Here is a 19,575-nt window from a genome sequence, read left to right on the forward strand (position 1 = left end):
AGAAATTGAATGTTAGTTTTACTTCCTCTCTCTTATCTCCCTATGTCCACCTAAAACAAGGAATGCCATGTTTGTCACCTGCACAGGTTTGCCTACAGCTGCCTCCTTATCTAACAGAGCAGAGGACGTTGTATCAGACCTCCAGAAAGACTTCATGCGAGTCAGTAAAGCAACTCAGAGAATCACATCCTTATCCCCCGAGCTGTAACTTAATGAGATAACCTATAAAATTCGCTGAATTTTCTAACCAACCACACATGCTGCAGTTCTTCCCGAGACAGCACTACACAGCCAAAACTACATACATATTCTGGAGCAGCTTATACCCACAGGGCCATAACCACACATGCTGTACAACCACGTTTAAAATACAGCCATTTTCAAGGGGCTTTCCCTAAAAGACTGAGTAAGCTCATGTGAGTGTTACATAGCTAACATTAACCTTGAAACCAGCAAAGTTGCCAAGCCCACAGACACGCTTATAGACACAGCATCTATTGCAACTTAGGGCAGCTCATGCTTCAGGAACCTGCTCATCAATGCAACTCTCATCTGTCCACAGTTACCCAAACAGAACACAGAGGAAAAGGTCAGCACAGTTTTGGTGCCCAATGAAGCAGATGCACCACTTAAATCGAGCTTTAGCATTGACTTCAAACACAGTTTTCCTCCAGCTTCTCCCTCCAAGCACCCTGTAACACATTGTCTTTTGCAGCAGCTATTCATTAAGAACTTACCTTTTACTCCACTTCTTGCAGGGGCACCTCCTGAGCTCACAACACCCTTCACCCCCAGAAAACCAAGGTATAGAGGTTCCCAGTTATGGGACAGCTTATGCAGACCAGAACTTCTCTCACCTTCTAGCAAGAGCAACCACAGCAACTACCAGACGCGGTGCTCGCAGGTGCATGGCAATAAGAGCTGCCACAGCTGCATGCGTTTATCTAATTAGTGCCCACTTCACTGATGAGTGATGTGAGACAGCTGGGAGAGTCTTAGCTCTGCTTATAGATGAGAGGTGTGAAATGCCATCCTCACACAGCTGAGGGGAGAGCTGTAACAGTCTCCTTGTGACCCAACAGAGTTAAAAACTAACTACAAGTCTTCAGAAGATGGGGACTCTTCCCACAGGGAAGAATTTCTTCCTAATGTCTCATCTCATTCTCCCCTCTGCCAGGTTAAAGCCATTCCCCCTTCTCCTGTCCCTACAGGTCCTTGTCAAAAGCCCTTCCCCAGGTTTCTAGTCAGCCCCCTGTAGGTATTGGAAAACTGTTACAAGGTCTCCTGAGCTTCCTCCAGGCTGAACATCCTTCAAACATCCTTCAAGCCCTCCATCCTCACGTCCATTGCTGGAAGACGGAGTGCAGATGCCCTCACCTCAATCACTGAGCTCATCTCTCATCTCCTTGGCAACGCAAGAAGCAGCAAAGCTCTGACACTGTCACGGGGTGAAGCCTGCATGCAGCACAGGCCTACCACACTGGTTTCCCACCAGTGCAAGGCACTGCACAGCACACAGAGGCATGATCCTGTTCCCTGCAGCACACCCCCAGCTGTGGATACAGGGTCCCAGCTTTCCCACACAGCATCAAATGGCTCCCAAGCACATTGCAGTGTGGTACCTCAGCCCCTAACAGGGTCCCCCCATCTGAAACACTCACCATCCCTGTGTGCCAAGCAGGGAGTGTCTCACCACACTCCCTTTGCAAAAGATGCTCTGGCTTTGCATGTCTTCATTTATCTCTATAACCTTAGGATGTGTACAGCATGGAGCATGTAGGACAACCCTTCAAACTCAGTGTCTGCTGAGCAAAGGTGTACTCTCATGGTTTTTAAATATGGGAATCTTACCCTGAGGGTGTTGGACACCTTGGGAAGTCAAACAATTCACCAATGTTACCTGAAAATGGACCAACAAATATAAAATAGGAGGTTCTGACCTGCATGCTTTGCTCAAGATTATGCAGCCAGAGATGAGGGCAGAACTAGTAAAGACCATCTTATCTTTGAACACACTATTAACTTAATGAAATTCAAGTATTTGAAAGCACTGACCAGAGCTGAGAGTACCAAATCATGTCTACAAAAGGTGCCTTTATGAGCCATCCAGCTCCCACAGAAACCAATGTTTAGCTCAGACCCTAGAAGACAGATTACCCTCCTAGCTATGCAGGAGTGATCCTTCACACCAAAGCTGTCTGAACAGAGAAAAGAAGGGAGAAATTATTTCCCCATCAGACATGTTCCCCTAGGCCAAACGCTCTGATATGCTCTCTGCTACAACAGGCACAGCACAGCTGCCCTCTGTTTTCCAAACACTTGGTGTAGGTTTTGTGCATGCTCCAGGTGAGGGCAGTTTCACCCTCATTCAGAGAAGTGCATCTTCCTTCTCTGAAAATACAAAAGGTCAAGAAAGAGGCAGAAAAATATTAACCTGGCAGTCAAGAAAAACAGCAGGAACCCAAAGCCATTTCAGGTTTTGTGGGGCAGAGAGGTGGGGAGGGTGAAAGCGATGCACAGCCACTCTCCTTCGCCTTTTGCCCTCCTGTCTGAGAAGGTGCTAATTTTTTCTGTGAACACTGTTATTCTGTCTGCCCCAGTAAGGAGCAATGCTGAGCTCCTCACTGCCTCTAGAATTAAGAGAGCTCATTCCAGTTACCTGAATGCTGCTGATCCTGTCCTCTGTTTCATAACCACTGTTGTAAAACAGCCATTTGAGCTGTGAGCTCACCGTTGTTGTATTCCTGTGTAGAAAGGCAGTATTCCTGCTGTGGAGAAACCTGGAATGAACTCCGAGATCCTATTATGAGTGGCAAAACCTCCCTGGATTTTAGCAGGGTTGAGATTTCACTCATGCTCTTCAGAAGGCACCTTTCTGCATGGCAAACCCACTGCAGTGTTTGAAGGCTTGAGCAGAGCCCCTCCACAGAACTGGATAGGTTTCTTGCTTAAGTCCTTACCTGCACATAGTTCTCCTATGAAACCTCACTTCACTTTGCTCGCTGCAGTTTGAACGCCACAGGTAAGGGCCGCGTCGGCCTGTCTTTATGAGGATTATTATGGACCCAACATAGTGTTGGATTCCCTGGTCTGTGCTTTTACTTCATTCTTGTACAAACACAGCTAGTCCTTCCTTCTGCCTCAAAAAATCTTTCTCTTTTGACCCCACCAGCTCTTCAAAGGAGACAGTGAGAAGCTCTGATGTCTGAAGGTGCCCCAGCACAGACTGATGCTGGAGCGTCAGTGACCATCTGCCTCCCGGACCATAGCTCTTCATATGAGCATTGCAGCATCTGCTCTGAAAGGATAGACCAACTCCTTCAGACTTCATTTGAGCTCAGTTTACAGGGCAGCCAGTTATTAAGGAGGGCAGGTTACATCCGTTGGATTTCTTCTTTCCCTTTTGGGCGCAGCTGGTACAGGGAAGACTCGTGGTGAATTTAGCAGAGCTGAACCAAGCCCTGGTACAAGGAGGGATTACACACAGAACAGCCCCTGCCTTTTAGCAACACCCCAACTATATGGGCTCATTTAAATTTTGTAGTATGCAATTTTAACAGCTAACAAGCCGTATCTTTTTTATGACTGAGACAGTAATAACACTCTCTTTAGTTTTAAATGCTCTGCTGGCAGGCACAGGACTTCTGCAGAGCATCTCGTTCTCACAAAGTCTACTGTCTGCTCATGGGTAAGTGAGAGCTGCCTGGGTTGAGAGTGATCACAGTGAAGACACTGGAGACAGCAAAGAGAAAAAGTGAAGACTGCTTCAATTCAGAAACCTGGTCCAGCTCCAAATTATTCTTTGACATTATTCCTTGTGACATTTGATGAGAAATTTTATTCCTACCTGCTGCCTATACCCGCATGCATGCAGATTGGGTTTGGTGGTCTACAGTAGGGTGTTTTGTTCATGTTGCTTAGTGTCTGCTGTGCTGCTGCCTGGATCTGCTATTGTTGTTTTTCTAATAACAGGGCAAGAAAGCTCAGAACAATACACCATGGTCAAACCCCAGGCAGCTAGAGGAGGAGAACTGAGCTCCAAAGAAAACCTAGATGAAAGAGAGACCTGCCTTCTTTAGAGAAACTAAAGAGGACTTAGGTAAACAGGGTCTGCCTCTTGCCAGTACCTTCAATATTTGATTTTACCATCTTACTCTCTCCCTTCCTTCATCCCCAAGTATTTTTAATACATTTGTGCGCATGTAACTCTCAAGATTTTCATAAGAAATCAAAACTAAATTCCATCATTATCCACACGGACAATCAGCAGGATCTGTGCCACAGACGTTTACCTGCCTGCTCCTTCCTTCCATGGTACATCCAGCAGCTTCTCCTTGCTCAGAAAGTTCCACAGAAGCCACAGGGAAGACTTTCTGGTTCCAGTTTGGATGACCAGCTGCTGAAGCCATAATCACAGGAGAGGTCCAGCTCTATTCCACCAGAACATGCTCAGTGCAGGCATCTTAAGGTGTATTTAAACACCTTGAGGGAGATGCTGCTGAAGTCTCTCCAAATGTGTGTACAAACACACTACCTGGGAAGAACATACAGAAGAAAATGTATCAATGACAACCAGAGCAGCTTCTGTCTGCCCTGACATTGTTAAATGTGTCAAACAAAAACGTTTCTGGGGATTTCCTTCAATGCAGTCTTACAAAGTGAAGTTCAATTTATGCAGCTTGTTGAAAAGGAGGGTGAGAGGTGACTCAATCATTGTGTATACGTAATTACAGACGGAAACAGGATCTGATGGCAAGGGACTTCTTCATCTCACCAAGAACCAGCAAAACCACGTGGCTGGAATCTAAACAAAACCGCACCAATTCAAACTTGAAATGAAACTGCTCCTGCCATCAGCAGTGTAAAGGCAATTAGGGAACGGAAAAGAATACAAGGGGAAGCTTTAGAGTCACTCACCGGAGATGTTATGGCAAGAGTAGATGTCACTCCCACAGACAGGCGTTATATTCGGTTTCTGAGACATGTTTTACTGGTTGCACATCATGGCAGCCCCATTTTGTCTTGAGACTCTCTTCCTGCAGAGTCTTCTGCCTTATGTTGTCCCTAGTATACCTGTAACAATTATAATACTGCCATTAAGATAACAACCACAACTGCACATTTTGGAGCATCAGACAACCTGCGGGATTTAGAAACAACGTTAACTTCATATCCTCCCCACCTCCCCAGTTCTCCCCTGATGAGGCATCTTACTTTGCTTATTAGCTATCATCTTGCTTTAAAGAACAAGGGGTAGAAGAGATCATCACTAAATAAGGTAACAACACACCCAGAATGACAGATCAGAACTGCAAATGAGGAATGCTCTTTGGTGCATGACTGGCGTGCATCCCTCACATGTAAGGCAAATCTCAGAGCAGCTTTGGGTAGCTAGGAAGGAAGGAACATCCCAAGGAAATTTCCCTCATTTTTCTGTTGCCGTATGGGGGTAGCAGTGTAGGGCAAACAACAGAGCAAGGAAGAAAAATTAATCCATTCAATAATATTGCTAGTGCTATTTCACCTGACTTTATGCATCTAAGTCTTCCAATACCTTAAAGGGGGCCTAAAGAAACCTGCAGAGGGGCTTTTGACAAGGGCCTGTAGGGACAGGACAAGAGGGAATGGCTTTAACCTGACAGAGGGGAGATTGAGATGAGACATTAGGAAGAAATTCTTCCCTGTGAGGGTGCTGAGGCCCTGGCACAGGGTACTCAGAGAAGCTGTGGCTGCCCCATCCCTGGCAGTGTTCAAGGCCAGGTTGGACACAGGGGCTTGGAGCAACCTGCTCTAGTGGAAGGTGTCCCAGCACATGGCACGGGATGTGAACTGGATGGTCCCTTCCAACCCAAGGCGGTTCTGGGATTCTATGATCTATTATTGTTAGTTATTTTAATTTAACTTCTCCTGGTGTATTAAAACCTGCTAAGACTCTTAATTACATTTTGTACAGATTGTAAATCATTTTAGCTTGCATGCTTCAAGGTGAAATTAAGAAACAATTCCAAGGGAACATTTTCTCTCTTGGTCTTACGATATATAATGCCAGATGTTCTCATTGCATCTTCGGTTGCTAAATAATTGGGCAACAGATACACAGCATGCTAAAAATTCACAAACACGTCTGTAAAGGTGCATCCGCCCAGGAAAAAAGCTTTAATATTCTGGAGTTGAACGTCCTAACGCAAGCTTGACATTTTGGTTTCAAATACGGTCAGAGAGTCCTGACAGCAGAGTTAGCAAAGCTTCACCAGACTGCAGTCTCCTCATGGACTTCTTCCACTCGCACCTCTGACTTCTCCCCAGAGAAGTCTCATTTCTCACTACCGTCTCTGAAGTCTCTTGCTAGAGATCAACATGTCCAGTTCCAATTCCCATTTAGAGTCAAACACTTCACATCCCTCTGCCAGTACAAAAGGGTTGTGGTCAGCCACAGTAGCACTGCACCTTTAATAACCTGAGGGCTTAAACCTAATCAGGAATCTTAGGCCAAGCCTTTTTAGCACTTTGAACGTGAATATATTTCAAGGAGCATATACCAAAGAAATTTTATCATCAAGTTCTTCCTATATGTACCTGAAAAATTTTAGGAAGTTGATTTAAATTTAACTGCAGGAAGAAAAAAAGGGTCATCTGAAAAGGGAGACTTGCTTTAAACTTGCCTACAAAGGAGCTTTCTGTTTCTTTAGATGTTATAAGTGCTATACAATAACAAAGAACATAGAATGGACTAAACTTTAAGCAGGCTGAAATGCATTAAAGGAATCTCTGGGCTTTCTGCCAGCAGCATTCAATGGGAGAGAGAAGGGGAACAAGAGAACCAGCAAAAGGTGCTGGGACAGTGTTTCTGGAAAAGAGAGCTTGGATGTAAGAAAAATTCAAATAAGAAGGAAAAAAACTAGAGGAGAACTCATCAGAAGTAGCAGAGGAAGGCTTCTGCCTTTTCAGTGAACTGACAAAGGGGCAAGTTATGGAAGAAAAGGTTAATTTAATAAGCAAAATACTCAGGTGCAGACATTACTTCATGTCTGCTGGCCAACAGGAAAATAAAAACAATTTCTGATCAGAGTTTAACATAACCTTTTCATTATTAAAAGGTGGTATTTCACCTTCTTGTTTGCCTATTTAGCAACTGATGAACACACACTGCATCTTCACCACCCTTTCCCCTAAACGCCTGGTCTGTCCTTACGTGGTTTCCATAAGTAATTGCCTGACCTTTACTTCAAGAACAGGAGGGCAGCAGAGCAACAAGAGCATTTATAAAGTACAACAATGCATATAATTGAGGATTTATTGGAAAACAGAGTAGTATTTCTGTCCCCTAGGCCCACGTAGGATGAGCCCAAAGTCCTTTCTACCTCGAGCAGACTCAATGTATGCCCATCATGCTGGAGGGGGACAGCCCCTGCCCTTGTCTCCAACATACAGCACAAGGAAGTATAATACTTAGAATAACCTTTCCCTTGGATTCCTTTTCCTCTGGGCTGCAGCCCTTCCTTTATCCTCTTTTCCTGAGGTCAGTGCAAGTAATACATATGGAACACCCTGTGACGGCCCTTGGTTTGCCTGCTTCCCTGGGTGGGGAAAGCACCTTCTCCCTTGGCATTGCAACAGCCCAAGGAAGCCGGCATTTGTATTTCGTGTTGACCATAGCCACTAGTGAACAACCAGGAGTAGGAAGAGAAGGGTCCAAGAAGAGCTTATAGCACACTTATATAGTGACTAAAGTGGCAACAAGAAATCTGGAGAGAGCCTTTTGACAAGGGCCTGTAGGGACAGGACAAGGGGGAATGGCTTTAACCTGACAGAGGGGAGATTGAGATGAGACATTAGGAAGAAATTCTTCCCTGTGAGGGTGCTGAGGCCCTGGCACAGGGTGCCCAGAGAAGCCGTGGCTGCCCCATCCCTGGCAGTGTTCAAGGCCAGGTTGGACACAGGGGCTTGGAGCAACCTGCTCTAGTGGAAGGTGTCCCTGCCTGTAGCTGAGCCTTGGAACTGGATGAGCTTTAAGGTCCCTTCCAACCCAAACCAGTCTGGGATTCTATGATCTAAAATTAAGAAGATTGATTCCTGAAATACTACTCCAGGCATGACAAATTACTCGCACATCTGAGCGAAAACTAGAGCATATGGTATGAGTCAAGAATAAACTGGCAGTCTTTAATACATATTCTCTGTTGAAAATAGCATCTGTGTGTATATATATGCTTTTGCCGTGCACAAGCCTGACACTATGTATTTTTGGGAACCAGTTAACACCAACAACCACCCCAGTGCCTCCAAAACCCTTCTCGAACTGCTTCCCCATTTAGATTATCCCAAAGTAATCTAAAATATTTACTGCAATCACTTGTGCCTCACTTAAGAAAAAATCTGGTTTACTTTTTATACAGTTCAGGCTAGAGGAGCCTGCTATGGTCAAGCCAGTCTCCCCGACTGAGTCAGAAAGCTCATCCTGTGGAATGAGGTTTTAAATACCATAGCTTTTATATACCTCCAAGGATGGTGACTCCACCACTTCCCTGAGCAGCCTGTCCCAATGACTGACAGCCCTTTTGGTGAACGTGTTATCTAACATTTGGTATATGCATTCTTTAAAAAGTTAGCTCCTGAGATGGATCGTGTGAGTATAGTTCCTAGGATCAGAGAAAACAAAAATATAAATATTCAAAGCATGAAGAAAAACCCACATACATTTCTTCGATCCTTTGTTTTAAAATCATATTCTTCATTTCACTTCCTAACCAGGAGGATGAAACAGGGGAGAGAGGAGTAATTTTGAGCTATTTTGAGAATTAGGCATCAACATCACCATTCTTTCGTGGGCTATTTTACATGTTCTGATCCACAAGCGAGTATCTGCCTAAGACTTGCGTCTGCTGTGTGACAGAGGATGAGCATCTGCACCGTGGCTGGCTAATTGGGATGTTTGCTAGCTCCATGCACACCAGCTGAGGCAGACACGCTGGGTAGCTCTGGACGAGCCAGGACAGGGATGCCAATGGCCAGCACACTCCAGAGCTAACAAACAACACAGGATCTGAGCTGTCTGCATGCAGAGCCATGTGGCTACACACAGCTCCTTAGCCAATTGGAGGATCCACCTCTCCTGGGGTCACTGCCTTCCCATTATCCCGCATGGTGCCAAGTCTGGGCAGAAAAGGCTGCAACAACATGAAGTACATCCACAGGGATCTGCAGACATCCTCGCTACAGCAGAGCCCACATTGGCCATGAGCAACTGTCTCAGGCTGGTGCAAGGTGCTGGTGAAGAGCACGTGCTGGTTGAGGACAGAGGGGTCAAGACAGCAGATGAGCAGCTCCGCTGGGCTGTGAACCCAGCATCCCAGGGGCACGCATCAGCTGGAGGTGTGAATGCCAGCTCCTCAACTTGTCAGCATGAGCCCTTCATCTTTAATGTCTTATGCCCAGCCACGTGACAAGCTTATCTCAACTCAGTACTTTTCAAGGGGGAAAGGCTGCATCTCCTGGGCTGCCCACCCCATTGCTCTTGGCTGAAAGAATGAAGAACTGAGAACTTTTGACTTCTTTTTTTCCCCTCCTCTCGGTCTCCTCTGATTTTGTTTGGTGAACGGACACTGAGCCCGCTGTGCAATGATGTAGCTGCTCATCTGCTGTAATTTCAGTAAGACTACCAAGGATGGTTCCTAAGAGGCTGGGCAACACCAGCTGCCCACCACATCCTCATTGCTGATAGAGCACATTCATTCAATGAGCATTACATGTAACACTCCAAAGAGCCTCTTCTTTAATAACATTTAACAGAATTTCAGTACCTTTCAAAGAACAACAACTTCTCAATAACAATACCTATGTCATATGGCAAAGTGTGTGTGCTAAATCTGCTTTTCTGGAGGGTGGCATTTGCAGACAAACAGCTATTGGACTTTTTGGCTGACCTCAGTTTGATTATAGGATTGACAATCAGCTGTAAATATTTATTATTATCATGTATGTAGTTCGTATTTCAATTACCAAGGGCTAAGGCAGCAGGATAGACGCTGTGTTATAAATACAAATCAAGTTCCAAAACTAAGAAACAAAGTCAGTGGGACATGGCCTATAAAATGTAATCAAACAATATTAATTATCTTCTCTTAAATTTTCCAAAAGGCTGAACAAATCACGTCAGGAAGGTGCAGTGCTAATCTGCACTCACTGCCCCAGTGAAACACATTCAAGTATATGGGGTTTTCTACAAAGGTAACTGCTATTTCTGCTGCCCAAGTTCTGGATATGAAATTACTATCAACTGTTTAAACTTCTGTCGCTGTTGTGCATTAGCACAAAGAGCTATTTGACACTTCAATTCTGGAAACGGGTGTACGCAGAGGGGTTTTTGCTAATTGCACTGATTACCAAAGGGGCTGCTGGCAATATGGGCAACGTTCTCGTTGTGGTCTGAAAGGTTTTGCTCCACAGATGGAGGGAATCCACCCCAGCTCATTAATTCCGGAACGAAATTAAGGGCATCCCGATTCACAGGGTAAATCCTATGTAACAAACCACTCCCCTAAAACGTTAACGTTTTAGACAATAGCATAAAAATAATCATGGGAACAATACACAGAAAGCTTTGCTGGTTTCTAGCAAATCCTCACCAATCCACATCCTAAGGACAGAAAACCATCAAAGGCAATCCTAAAGTAATTTTGACAGTGAGACAGTGAGTTGGTGAGACACCGGCACAGGTTGCCCGGAGATGCTGTGGCTGCCCCATCCCTGGCAGTGTTCAAGGCCAGGTTGGAGCAACCTGGTGTAGTGAAAGATGTTCCTGCCTGTGGCAGGGGACTGGAACTGGATGAGCTTTAAGGTCCCTTCCAACACAAACCATTCTGTGCCTGTATGACTTCACATCATCATTGACTTTTCCTTTAGTACTACAGATTCTCATTTTTACCTCTAAAGGAATTAATTCATAACAAAGTACAGTATTACTCTAAAAAAACATTGCTGTCTCTGAGCTCTCCTTGTCCTCCTACGAAAGAGGTTCAATAAAATACTATTCAAAGGATTAAATACGGTCACAGCTCAAATCAAGATGTAGCATCAAATCTCAGCTTCATCTAGAGGTATAGCACCAGTGAGTTTACAGATTTTGATGGTGAGTTGAGGTTTGAAGAGATAGGAGATGAAAGTAAAGTGAAGCTGTGCCAGTGTTAGGAGGGACAGAAATGGGTGCAGTTAGAGTTCATGTGAAATAAAACAAGGTAAATATACTAGTCTCATTTTTGTGTTGTTTCCACATAGAAATAACTTCATGGTAGTGCTTAGATCTTAATCAGGCCCTACAGAATTACATTTGTATTTAAAATGATGAAGTATTTGTGTTTTCTTCATTTTTTTATTCATTAAAATATATTTAAACTTCCATATTTATGAGCCTATACCAAAAGAATTTAAGATATATAATGTCATTAAAATCATTATATATACATATAATGCCATTAAAATCATTATATAACTATATGCAAAGAGCAGGATTTCAAGATTTACTAAGTTTTAAATACTGATTTTTATTTCAGATACCATTAAGTTGTGAAAATGTATTTCAATAAATCCATTTTTAGCTAAAAGTGACATTTAAAAACATTTATAAGAGTTTGAAGTTATGCTCTTTGTAGTTTTAATTGCAATAGAGAAATTCTGTCATCTATTGGCATTCACACTTTTTTAAGCAGTAGTTAAAGAAGAATACTTCAAACTTAGTTAATCTGTGGCTAGAGATATATATATAAATAGAGCATATATATATAAAAGACTAAGTGTAATTGCAGAGGTGAACATACTGCACAATTGCAATTCCACTTGCAATTCTTGTCCATCATAAGCTAGAAAACTCATGTATTTCTAAGCTCAACTGCGATATGAGATGCTTCATCATGGAAAATAACAGAGCAATTACAGATGATAAATTATGTTTATGCATGTGGTTCATTAACTGCCTGGCTCACTGTGCAAAGTAGTTGTACAATCTCATACTGGACAATGTAGTGCACTGACAATTCTAATGGCATTGATACCTAGCTTAGAGAGAGTTGGGCAACTGGGGCTCTCCCCCGTATGTTTTATGGTAATTGCATAAAAAATTATTATTTTCTGCTGGTTGCACTCAAACATGAAGTTTCTTAATGCTGAAAAAGGAAATAAGCTTTTTAAACCACACTAGAAAGTGCATAAAATAACCTTTGACGTGAATCTCTTGGAAAAGAAAGCAAATTATTGAAGATTTTTGGTCTGATCTTTTTTGTACACTTAGAGCGTTCAGGTTCCCATTTAGATGGAAATTCAGGAATGTATACATCTAGGCAGGCAGTTATTCTGGGAAATTACATGGCTTTTTATCATACATAATAGCCTAAGAGTTGCTCATACCCAATTAAGCGATCGTTAAAAGGTCTTCACACCTCATGAAGATTTGAAATGTAAGTCAGACTGGTTTCTGAATAGGTGCAAATGTAATCTCTGGGGGAAGGAGAGTTTGAAACACTTGTTCATTCTCTATTTAAGAAAAAAACCCAGACAAACTAAATATACAAGGTCTGGCCTTTTGTTGTTGCTCTTCTTCTCCAAAGGTGCTGGAATTGCTTATAATGCCCTGGTAAGAGAAGACCTTATTAGAGTTTATGTAGAGTAACAAAATGCTGCAGAGGAGAGTGCTGCCTGGTACTGAGGATATATATGTGTAATATACCTCTTCTTCCAGTCTGACTTACTTTTTTAAAGTAGCAGAGGAAGATCTGATTGCATCACCCTCATAGAGAATTTCTTCCTAATGTCTCATCTCAATCTCCCCTCTGTCAGGTTAAAGCCATTCTCCCTTGTCCTGTCCCTACAGGCCCTTGTCAGAAGTCCCTCTCCAGGTTTCTTATCATCCTCTTTAAGCACTGGAACCTGCTCTGAGGATTCTTCTGAGCCTTCTCTTCTTCAGGTCCTTCTGACTCCTGGCTGTTCACTAGTTGCTATGGTCAACAAAAAGTATGTCCATTTTTGCAAATGACTGCTTCTGTGGGCTGTTGCCCTGTTTTAGTTATAAAAGTATGTCTAAAACTCATGTAGCTTTGTTTTCATGCATAACAGTGGCATGCAGAGAAAGTAAATGAGTATTTTTCAATAACTCATAGTTACTCAAAAGAATCTATTTAAGAGTCTGTTTGATTGAATTGCAGCATCAAGAGAAGTTTCCAGAAAACCAAGGTGGGCTGATAAGGCCTTTTGAAAGCACAAAAACTAGACTGCAATTATGTTCTAAAAGTCCTCTTCAAAGACCTCAGCTTCCCAAAGCAGGTTGCAGCAAGGTTGTTTAACTTCTGCACCTGACCCCAACCCTACACATCATCCAGGTACTAAAGATATAAATCTGTGATCTCAGGAGCTAAGGAAGGAGGGAGGAAAACTCTGCACATCGAATGAGCAAACTGACGCAAAGGGTTAGCCTATGTACAGGGGCGTTAGGGTTAAGCCACTTGCCTGACAATGTTACTGCTCATTCACGCTTATTGTACTCGCCGTGTATGCTAGAACAAGATGTAAGGACAGGCTATTGTTAGGAGGTAAGGACGGTGACTTGGTTCCTGTCCTTTGGACGCCCAGGCCGGCTGAAATTGGTTCTGCAGTTTGGACAATGACCAAGCCTCCAGGGAGCATGCGTAACGACTAAGGGTGAGAAGTTCAGGCTCCAGGAAGACTTGCTTACTTGATCTTAAGACCCTCACCCACGACCACCAGGAGGCACTGCGCAAGCGCAAAGGACGTTTTAGCTCATTATAATACGAAGCAGGGATAGGACATGAATATGTATAGGCGTGTTGTGCAACCTCATGCATATGTGTAACTTTAGAGGATAAATGCAAAGGGGAAACGAGGCTGAGGTGCACATGCCTTTGGAGGAGCAATCCCCCATGCGCCTCAGTGCTGAATAAAAGCATACCTACCTTACAACTTTAATGAGTTGTGGAGTCTACCCGCGTATCATAAACAGACAAAAAAGTAAAGTAAAATAAAGGCCAACGCAGTTATGAGTAATTTTAAAATAAGAAGTAAACTTACTCTGTTGGAAAATCACACACCCGGGCATGTCATTTGCAGCCAGAGGTTTTGCACTTTTGAGCATCTGGGCTGTAGACTCTTTAAGTAGCATTCCCAAACATTGTCCATCACCACCACAAGCGGTTGAGCACATAGGGCTCACTTGTTCTGCTCCTTTGTCACAGATCACATCAGTATTAGCAACTCCAGAATGCTGCAAATATTTAAAGTCAACTAATTATTTGTGAGACATTATGGAACAATTACATTGTAATTTTCTGGTTATTTCTCATATGGTCATTAAGAACAAAAATCCTACCTATATTTTTTTTTTTACCATTGCTGAGTTTGCCTAAGAGAACAACATTTATCATACAATAATATGCTAATAACAGTGTTTTGGCAATGGTTTACATTCCTGACTGGCTGTACAAGTTACATTGCCACCTACAGGCTCAGGTACCTCTAAAATCTTGTGTTCCATTATTCTATGAAGGCAAGGAATAAATATGTTTTAATTACAACCACAGACCGATATTTGATATTACGCAGCAATCCCTTCTACAGCAACACTGAGTGCCAGTGGCATGCATTTAGATTCAGGCTTCTCTGGAGTTTGGAGGGAAAGTGAGCTGCAGCATGTGAGCTGCAGCCAAAATGAACATTTCTTTCTGCTGAACAGCACTCACTGAGATACTGAAGCAAAAAAATCATCTTATTTCATAACTGACCCCTGTGACCCGCATCCTTCCCCAGCTGACGAGGATGGGTGTACAAACACCGGTTCTTTTGATACTCGGATTTATCGATGATGCCCAGAGGTTGCAAGCTACATACTGTTGGAAAAGCTTCGAAGGCAGTATTTGATTTAAAGATATTTTTTTGGTAATGACAACTTTGCCAACCTACCTTTTGTTCCTGAAGAGCTGAAGGGAAAAAAGCAGCACTCTCAGTATCTGTGTAGCCTGGCTGCCTCATCAGCCTGAGAAGTCCTCAGTCTGGCACACAGCTTCAATGACAGCTTAGCTGATGATCCCCTTCCGCTAACAGTTAAGATCAAACATCTGCTGATTATTTTGCTGTTTCAAAAGTCTTTAGTTTGTATTAAATACCTTTGTTTCTAAGCACTGCCAACCACGAATCACAGGGCTCCTGGGAGAAGCTTCTCTGCAGTGACCTGCTACTCTGGGAATTGCTTTCCATTCTTGATTTTCTGCTGCAAAAACTGCTTATTTTGGGGAGATTGGGTATGCCCATAAATACAGCAGGGGTCTGGGAGGTTGGGATCTGCCCCCTTCCATGGCCACCCCATGCCACAATCCATAGGCTGGTGTCTTTCTCCTGGGCTTGGTACTTGATGCTTGCACCTGATGGAACAGCCAACACACTGCACAGTAAATCACTACCATTACACAGCACCAAATAAACAAATTACCTTTAACTGGTAGTTGGTGACTTCACAGAGCGACCTCACTATTCAGCAGTTTGTCCATAGTGATAAGGGAACCATTAGTAGGCGGCTGCTGTTTAAGCTGTCACTGTCATGACAACCCAGCATAGCCAAGTGACCTTCCTGACTTCTCTGTGTGTGGCTTAGGGCAACAGGTTTCCTATTTTCTACATTGTAAAGAACTAACTTACATTTAAAAGACAGTATTCTAAAGATTTGGGGCTATATGTCTTGTTCAGATGAGTATAATGGTCTCCTGCAGAAGCACACCATATCCATCAGCCTACTTCTAACACTAAAACACTTTGCACTGCAGCAAAGACAAAAAAAAAGTAATCCTTCAGTATTAGTTATTTGTGCTGCACTGTTAAAATTGCACTAAAATAACATACGACAGAGGAAAACCACTTTCTCCACATAGAGGACGTTGCCATTATTCAATATGCCAATAATCTTCAGCTGACAGATAGTCAGGTTCATACAGCCGCAAATTGTTAGCAGTATATTGTATGCTAATAATAATATGTAAGAAGTGGAACTGTAAATCATTATAATGGCTTATTAATATCTACAACCCTACTTAAGCATTAGATGTGGTTTTATGCTCCTGCTCTGAAAGAAGATAGACCAGGGGGCACTGGTCCAGCTCCCTGAAGGTTCAGGGCAACAGCAGATAAACAACTGGTGGACATGCTGCAGGAAAGGCAATGGGATGAAAGGTATTTCTTTACCATACTTTTGGGGTTTTAAATATGTATTCCCACACACCTATTGACAGACCAGTTTGTAGGGTTTCTCTGGTTAGGTTAAGACACCCTCAGGTTTAATAGAAACCAATTTAGTTTTGGCTGAAAGGAATAATTTTGATGAGGTTTTATATGTCCATGTGAATGAAACTATTGTTGTCACTTCAGGACCAAAGGGAGATTATCTTCACTGAACAATATCCTATAACAGGGGCGATGTCATCAGAATCAAACTGCTTTGCTCATGCTACTGAGGATAGTTAATACCGTGAATATTGGTCTTCAATCTATTCACAGCTTTGATTTCCTGTTTCTTGCTATTAATTAAGAAAAAAATACATCAAATTACCAAACCAAAAAGATTTAAATAATCAATAATGATTTTGCATACCTGCTTCTAACTAACGTTAAATTGAAAATATTGAAATCTGACATTAGTGTTCAAAACTGGAACTAAAACTGTAAACCTGTATCCAATGACAATTCATGCAGGTCTAAAAACCCAAGTTAAATGCATAACAACCATTACCAGGCAATGGAAGCTTTCTTAAGCTCTCCCGCTTTCCAAGCTGAGCAGCAACAAACAGACATGTAATTCAAAATCCTTCTCACATTCCCTGCTTGCTCCTTTCTCCAGGAGTATTTTTTCAGTGTATCCCTAAAATAAACATTTTTCCTCTTAAAAAGCACTGGGAAACTGACAAAACTTATTTCCTTCCATACACACACACATCCCAAACAGAAATCAGACAAATGTATTTTATCAAGTTCTTTACTGTGAGGGTGGTGAGGCACTGGCACAGGTTGCCCAAAGAAGTGGTAAATGCTCCATCCCTGGCAGTGTTCAAGGCCAGGCTGGATGGAGTCTTGGGCAACACGGTCTAGTGTGAGGCGTCTCTGCCCAACTGGATAGTCTTCAGGTCCTTTCCAACCCAAACCATTCTATGATTCTATTGTCAATATTCAATACTTAAATATAAGCTGAAAAATTAATGGTGGGACAAATTAGACAAACTTAATTTTTTACATTTGCTTATTTACCCAATAAAGAGAAATGAAAATTGAAGTAGTTTATTAGAACCATTAAGCTAATATAGTTCTGTTCTGGAAATAGAGCATATGTCTCGCTTATGAAGAGATACTAAACAGGACTCTTTCTCAAAAAATCTCATAACAGATTCACCTTCAAAATACAATAAATGAACTCATAAGTAAATGCAATATTTATAATACTTGAAAAATTATTGCTTCCTAACATCTGATGTAGTCTCAATATGCTCTTTTAGCGCATTTCAACTCCATTAGCATTTAGACTGCCTTACAGCTGTCAAGATAGGTTAGGGAAAAAAATCACCTGCTAACAATGCCAAAAATACAGAAATCATCATTCAGAACACAGCAACCGTCACAAGCAACCATCCACACCCCTGGCAGTGTTCAAGGCCAGGTTGGACGGGGCTTGGAGCAACCTGGTCTAGTGGAAGGCGTCCTTGCCTGTGGCAGGGGGCTGGAACTGAGTGAGATTTAAGGTCCCATCCAACCCAAACCAGTCTGGGATAATAATATACACAATTTTTTTCTGCCTTTTCTAGCATAGATCAGAATCTAAGCAACAGTGGTACTTGCACCAGGAACAACACCGCTTCTCCTGGCCTGAGATCCTATTCATCGTGAAAGGTTTCTAGTGCTGGCACAGGTGAAGAAACAAGTGAAATCACAAGAACACAGAGCACAGCTTAAACACCAATCCAGACAACAACAAAGAAGTTTCAATGCTGAAGTCAAACGCTGTGGTCAGAATTTCTGGGCTAGTTTTGAAACCTTTTTCCTAAGCCATGCTCAACATAACCAGTACCACTTTTAATGTCAGCATGTTTATTCTTGCAAAAATGAACTGTGCTGCTCTTCAAGAAAGTCTTCCTATCAGCACAGGACTACACTGATCTAGTTGAAGATGTCTGTGCTCATTGCAGGGGGGGTGGACTAAGTGACCTTTGAAGGTCCCTTCCAACCCAAACTACCCTATGACACATGCTCCATGAACTCACCAGTGACAGTTTCTCTTAAGCAGATGGTATTAGTCTGGAGGTAGAAATTCTGATCATTTTTCTCTAAAGATTTTTAATCAATAATGCATTATATTTCACTGTAATTATTCATAGAAACATTCCAGTTAGCTCAATATACTTTTAACAAAGGAGCGTAATGGAAAATATACAATTCCTCCTACCATCAGTAATATTCCTACTCAGTTTTACAGCAGAGCAACATGGATTTCCCCAAAACAGAGGCAGGGAAATGGAAATCTAGCCACAATATCTTTTGCTAGACCTGTTAAAAGTAGCCCTATATTAAACTAACAGAAAAAAAGAATGATTCTATTGCACAGGTTTTGAACAGAGCAATTACCTGGAGAAGGATACAGATCCCACTTACAGGCAAATACATACACTCTAAAGAAAACAACTATCTCAGTTATCACCGAAGTGAACATTTTCCTTTAAGGAAGGAGACTCCAATGAAAACCGCCTAAATCCACTGCAGTGGTTTTCCGTTTCTTAGGTTCTGCTGACGCCTGGTGGCGCACAGGCAAAGGGTCCTAAAGCAAGAAACATCCGCGTTCCTGCTCTGCCAGCTACATCATACCTCAACCTCTAGGAATAAGATTTGCCATTTCTATGGTGCAATCCAATATACTCCGTGTTTTAGAAGAGCTCCCGTGGAATCCTTTCACAGGTTCAGCCTTGACATAGTGACACGTGAACTATTTACCCCCAAGTACATCACACTTTTGCATACACTTGTGTTAGTGAAAAAGGAGTAATAAAAAGATATATATTTTCTCCTTTTCAATCACACAAACAAAATGAATCCCAGTTCTTAACAAGAAAAGAAAGTTTGTCAGCATACCTCAGCTGGCACTGGTTAATGTGCCCCAGGTAACACAAGAAGGAAAAAAACTAAATAGGCATCGATAGCAAAGTACCATCTAATCCAAAGACTACATCTCCTCTCCTTACATCGTAACTGAGCCACATTCCCTCTACACCAGTGTTACAATATATTCATTATTATAATATACAATATTTGATAGAATCATAGAGTGGTTTGGGCTGGAAGGGACCTTAAAACTCATCCAGTTCCAACCCCCTGCAATGGGCAGGGGAACCTTCCACTAGACCAGGTTGCTCCAAGCCCCTGTGTCCAACCTGGCCTTGAACACTGCCAGGGATGGGGCAGCCACAGCTGCTCTGGGCACCCTGTGCCAGCGCCTCAGCACCCTCACAGGGAAGAATTTCTTCCTAATGTCTCATCTCAATCTCCCCT

The 19,575-nt window shown here is 42.6% G+C and overlaps 1 protein-coding gene and 1 long non-coding RNA gene across 4 annotated transcripts in view; one reads left to right on the forward strand and one right to left on the reverse strand.

The window, feature by feature from the left end:
• The window catches only part of LOC134157221 (uncharacterized), a 72,916-nt gene extending 71,865 nt beyond the window's left edge, over positions 1–1,051 (reverse strand). For all 3 annotated transcript variants that reach the window (XR_009962231.1, XR_009962229.1, XR_009962230.1), the window contains exon 1: positions 738–1,051. This is a non-coding gene — a long non-coding RNA (uncharacterized LOC134157221). The remainder of the gene's footprint in view (positions 1–737) is intronic.
• DZANK1 (double zinc ribbon and ankyrin repeat domains 1) overlaps positions 1–19,575 on the forward strand; it is a 498,878-nt gene that overhangs the window by 411,119 nt on the left and 68,184 nt on the right.

This window comes from Pezoporus occidentalis, unplaced genomic scaffold (genome assembly GCF_034315485.1).
Source record: "Pezoporus occidentalis ecotype Australia unplaced genomic scaffold, CSIRO_AGI_Poc_V1 ctg93, whole genome shotgun sequence".
Classification (NCBI taxonomy): Eukaryota; Metazoa; Chordata; class Aves; order Psittaciformes; family Psittacidae; genus Pezoporus; species Pezoporus occidentalis.